The sequence below is a fragment of the Lactuca sativa genome, chromosome 4 (genome assembly GCF_002870075.4).
Source record: "Lactuca sativa cultivar Salinas chromosome 4, Lsat_Salinas_v11, whole genome shotgun sequence".
In the NCBI taxonomy this organism is placed as follows: domain Eukaryota; kingdom Viridiplantae; phylum Streptophyta; class Magnoliopsida; order Asterales; family Asteraceae; genus Lactuca; species Lactuca sativa.
In genome coordinates this window covers 327576765-327582813 of record NC_056626.2, presented here as the reverse complement: position 1 = coordinate 327582813, position 6049 = coordinate 327576765, and the positions used below count along the sequence as shown (strand labels likewise).

Below are 6049 nucleotides of genomic sequence, written 5' to 3'. Positions count from 1 at the left end.
AAACTTCCTAATATAAAATTTTTATTAATCAAATTATGGATTATAATCAATGAAATAAAAATTTAAATTATCAAACATTAAGCATAATTTATTAGTTAAAAACAAGATTTTTAAATAAATCAAGAATTGCTTAATAAACACTTTTATAAAAATTAGGGTTTTTATAAAAATTAAGGAGGGAATTGTATAAGATTTGAATTTAGGAGAGAGGAGGCTTAAATGCTCTCAAAAATCTGGCCATCCCCTCTCCCCATGCCCTCTCTCTTCCCAAAACATCAATCATTAAAAACAATCTCCACTCTTCCACTTCTCTCTTCACTCTCTCTCACACTCCACCCTTCCAACACTCAAACTCTCTTCCTCTCTCTCTAGCCCACGAAAAATTTCAGTCAAGAACACCTCTCCACACTCAAATCTTCATCCTCCAAGACTAATCTTCAAGGTAGACACGAAAATCTTTCACCTTTCCTTACTTTCCTTCTTGTTTTTTTTTAGGTTTTTCTTGTATTTCTCTTCCTTCTACACCATTCTTTATGATAATTCATGAACATGTTCATGAATGTCGAGTTTGATGATGATGGTGTTAGGGTTTCACCCAAAAACAACATGCATGTTGTTTAATGGTGAAATCCAAGGACCAAAACCTATGTCAAACTCTAAAGATTCGGATCTTTACAAGTTTTAAAGGTTCAAACACCATATGCATTCAAGTATTTCTTTTAAAAACATCACTATGACAAACATATGTCCATGCATGGTCTTCAAACCGTGATGCATGTGATGAACACCAAGCTAATGAGCTTGATGATCAAAGTATATTGTTAATAGTGCATGTAAACGATTTTGTCTATAAAAATATCTAAGAGTTCTTTTCTGTTCAAACCAAAATTTTTCCAGATTCCCATTAAGGTAATATGAACATCTGGAAACTTTCAAGAGCTTTTATCATTTTCTTGATTTATTAAAATTGTTGCAAGTAAACAAGGGCATAAATCACATAAAATACTTCCAGAGGTCTATAAATCCGGAATAAATTCATGGATGACCCCTATGGTGATAAATAACCCCTCATTAAATTGCATCGATTTTTGTTGCTGTTTGGTATGATGTCCCATTTTCTTTTTGTTTGGGTATAATAAATCACAAAACCACTTTAAGGAGTGTGAAAATCATATCTAACAATTTTCGCAGCCCTTACCTGTGTGGGAGACTCAGAAAACTAATTTTAGAATTTTTCATCATGCCTTCCTGTTTTTCCCAATTTTTGGTAATTATAATGGCCTAAAAATAGGAAAAACAGTTCTGATTATCCAAAATTCATGAAAATTTACCAGAACATCATTTTGTACAGTAGGAAGTTACATAAAATTTTTGATGATTTTTCTCTACTGTAAACTATTTTTCTCCTATTTTCTAAGGATAAATACACTTAAATACACTTAAATACACATAAGTACCCAAAACCGAATTATACAATATGAAAACCACTTTTGGTATTTTTCCCAGATTACTTACACTGTAAATGATGTTACAAAAATTTTTGGTAATTTATTTTAACTGTTTAATATTTATTCTTCAATTAATGATTATTTAAGGGAATAAAACAAGGAAAAATAGAAATACCCACTGAAAAATATCTTTTATATTTTTCCCAGCCTAGTTATGTATAATAACAGTTAATTAAAAATTTTGGGTAATTTCGGAAGCTGTTTTCTATTTATTTCAATTTTTATTGGAATAAATGCTCAAAAATCATAAAGTATAATTAAACAGCTTGGAAATCCATTTTTATATATTTCCCAGCTTAGTAATGTGTAATAACAGTAAAATAAAAATTTTGAGAATTTTTATCCTTTGAATGCTTTTTTTCGTGAATTTATGTTGTTGTCAAGACTTAAAAATTTGAAAAATAGTTAACCATATCAAAAATTCAAGGAAAATTTTCTGGAAAACCTCTATTGTATTTACAATGAAAATACAAGGTTTGACAATTTTTGGAAACTGTTTGATAATATTTTACATTTTTAGGAATATAAAACACCTTTAAATGTGTAGAAATACCTTTAATTTATATTACTAAATCTCGAAAATTAATATCCCAAAGTTGTAATTAATCACACGACTTGTAGAATTTCATCATTTCAGAAAAAGTGTAACCAGTTAATATAAAAATCCAATATTAGAACATAAATTGGCATTTCACTATATGTAGAGTTTAGTATATTAGAAATAGATTTCGACATGGAAACTCACTAGTGTGTGTTTGATGTCGTAGGATCCCGGTAGTAAGACGTTGGTGTATTCCGAGGCACCACTTGTACCTACACGAAACATTGTGAGTATTCATGCACTCCCCCTATTTTCCGTTTTATGTTTTGGGGTGGAAAAACATGTCCAGAAAAACTATTGTTTGCATGTTGTATTTAAATTGATTATTATAAAAAATGATTGCTATTGTATTGCTATGTCTCTTTATGTATGTCTATGCAACACGGAACATGAGAACTTATCGTACTAAGGCCCTTCCCTTATCTCTAACCATGAACTCTTTGAGCCAATGGTCATTATGGATAGCGCTATTAGGAATTGACAACTCCTCACTCGCCCTATTACTGGAGTGCATGATATCATATTCATCTATGGAACGATAAGCATAGATCTCGATAGGGCTTCAGTCATAGGTTTGGTTGAGACTCATTGTTTGCTCATACACATACAAACTCGTTTCTCGTTATAGCAATAAACTTGTATTCATTAATAGCAATCAACTTTGTTTCTCATTAAAGCAATGTACTTGTATTTACGAAAAGCCTTATTTCTAGCTCAATTTTATAAACTTGTGATCTCACCAACTATTTTCATAGTTGACGCTCGTTTTACATGCCTTTTCAGGAAATAATTAGTAAGTGGATATAAAGATTCATCATCATAGAGCATGCTGCATCGTGTTGAAGCTATTATGAAGTTATATTTTGAACAATGTTGTTTTGGAAAACTTGTACTTTGTTTCTTTTTAAGCTATGAGTTGTAAACTTTTAAATACTGCTATGGTGATGTATCTTTATCTTTTGCAATGAAACCGTTATCGCTGTCATATCTTGCGTTTCCGCTTTAACGGGGTGTGACAACTCTTATATGCATTTTCAAATAATTATGAGAATAAATGTATAGAGCACTTGGATGTCCACTAGTTTAGATGTTATCAAGGACTTCTCATTTAAATATGTAAGTGAGTGGTTCATTTTTCAACGAGTTATAGACTGAAGATTTGTAGATACGAGCAAGGTTTTAAAAATCGGATCGGAAACCAAACCGGTCATCTTATTGGTTCGATGGTTTGAGTGGTCCAACCGGTCTTAAAAACCGGAAAAACCCGATAATGTCCTAATTATATTTAATTATATAAAATATACACAAAACAAAAAAAATAAATATTTTTTAATGGTTCCGGTATTGACCGGTTTTACCGGTTCAACCGGACCAGTTTTTACCGTTCGACCAGTTTACACGGATACCGGTTTTTCAGCCTTTAAGAACCGGATCCGAAACCAGTTCATAGTTGAACCGGTCGAACCGGCCGGTCCGGCCCGTTTTCCAAACATAGGATACAAGACATCATAATTTTTATGTTATGTTTTTTTATAATATTTTGTGGTTGAAGGTTCAAGTCTTATTGTGAAGATATGTATAGATTTACAAATAGGATTATGAAAACTTTTTGTAAGTTGTCGCAAGAATGAGCTTCAATGCCCATGTGGAGTTAAATTAATACATAACTAATTTTTTAGATTATTTTGTGTCCTCTTCACCACCCCCAAACGTTAAATACAAGATTGACATTTAGGTTGTTTATGTTTATCTTAATCCAAACAAATATTATGTTGACTAATTGAAGTTTAGCTGTAATGATTGATTTAAACCTTAACCGAGTAAACTTTTGGTATTGTAGCTCTTGGATATCATTTGAATTAAATGACCTATCATTTTGGAATCTATTTTGTGATTCTTTTGTTTAGAAGATGATAATTTATTTGTATACAAGTGTAAATAATGTTGGAGAATAGTTTAGTCGATTCTGGATATAAATTAAAGTATAAATATAATTTGTAACCAATATGGAAGTTAAGATTTTTAATATATAATGTTATATTACTAAATTAAAAGTACAACTTAAAAACCTATCTCTAAAATTAATATCTTCGATCCCAAGTTTACTCAGTCCTAATGTTTTAATAGCCAAAAATATACATAATGATTTTGAAGCAGTAATAATAATAGATTAGGCTTTACTAAAATTATCAATAATTTTATATAAAAGATACAAGTATTGTATGCATATAAGGTTTAGTATGAGTTTTTGAAAAAGTGACACATTAAATTTCACTCTCCCCTCTATAACATCAATTTCTAGGTATTTTTATTTCCAGGTTAAAATAACAAAGTATTGCAAAATCAATCTCGGGCGTACACCAAGTGTAGGTCACTTAAGTTGGACGTAGACTTCGTCGAGTACACAGGGAGTACTCATGCAGACTCCAAACGCTAAATTTTAGGGTTGAGCCTCTATTTAAGGACCTTAAGTCCCTTGAGGCCTCCAAATATTCAGCTTCCCTCCTCCCCAACTAGTGTCTCGAAACCTTATTCCATGATTAGCTTGTATAAGCCTCTTTTGTGAGTTCTTGGTTCATAGTAAAGGTGCATAAGTTTTTCCTTGAGGATTGTTGTGGCTAGACCTTGAAGATCCAGGGTCTTCATCACCTTTTTAAGCTACTGGAGGTATAAAGCTCTTACCTTTATGGATCTATGGCCTAGATTTAGACTAGCTTTGTGATTTGCATGCTTTTGGTCCCATGGTTTGGTTCTTGTGAGTGAAAGCTACTCTCGAGCTCAAGTTTGTCACTTTATGTTCTTTTGAGGATCTTGTGTCATAAAAATGAAGTCTTTGTTGCTATTTCTCACTCATGAAATAGTTTGAGGTTATTAAAGATTGTTATAGACTTAGGGTTTGGTTTTGGGCTCTATTAAGCTATGCAAAAGCTTAAAGTTGTCGCCTTTATCAGTTAAGACCTTCCCAATATTAAGATTTATGAGTTGGACATATAGTCTTTAGGTATTAAGAGCTTAAAAGTGATTTTGGGCAACAGAGGAGTACGCCAAGCGTAACCTCTGGGTACTTGATGTGCACAAAAGTACCTACTAGTCTTAAATTTATAACCTAACAACCTTTTACTAACTATGCACTTATAGGAGGTGTACCTAGTCAGATCATGTATAGCTTGGGTAAGTTGGGTGTCGAACACAGGTAACAGAATTCAATTATATAAAATAACTACTTCTAATTAAACTAAGAAATAAACTATGATTGGGGGGTTTTACTGATTTTGCAAGATCATAAGAACTTACTATAAACTAAACAATTAAGCAAGCAAAGAAAACAAATTAACTTCAAGAATTAAAAGAATATTTATGCTTAGATCCGATTTCACCTTATTCTATGGTTGATTTCTAGTGGATGAATTATATTGGTTACCAATTTGTTAACTAGCTATTATGATCAAATATCTAGGCCTACCAATTTATGAATTACCAAGAAATGACCATGCACAAGTTAAACACCAAATTGATAATAAGCACAAGTTGGACTACGAATGATAGTAGTTACTTTCCTGTGAATCTGTGATCAAGTTAAGTAATCAAGCACAAATTAAGATTAATTATCATCTCTAATGTAGTTAAAGTTACTAGCTTTAATTGCTTAATCTAAGATGTGATTTATCCTAGCTCTAATTATTTAATGATCATAAATAATTAGGATACAAATTCATGCAATTAGTATGATCAGTTACACACATAATCTGATTAATAAGAAATATAAACTAGAACTAAAACATGTTAGGGTTTGGATTATCAAACACAAGTAAAATCAATAGTAAGCATCCAATAATCAAAATCAACACATATAGATAGGGTTCATCTTCATCAAATAGAAGTAAAAGGGTTTTAGCCTCTCATTGTAGCAGAAAAACACACAAAATCCATGTAAATTAAG

General features: G+C 31.4%; 1 long non-coding RNA gene across 1 annotated transcript; it reads left to right on the top strand.

Annotated features, from left to right (window-relative positions):
- Positions 1-245: 245 nt before the first annotated feature.
- On the top strand, positions 246-3039 carry LOC128133930 (uncharacterized). The gene is made up of 3 exons (XR_008232252.1): positions 246-442; positions 2276-2335; positions 2893-3039. It is a non-coding gene; the product is annotated as an uncharacterized LOC128133930 (long non-coding RNA).
- The last annotated feature ends 3010 nt before the right edge of the window (positions 3040-6049 follow it).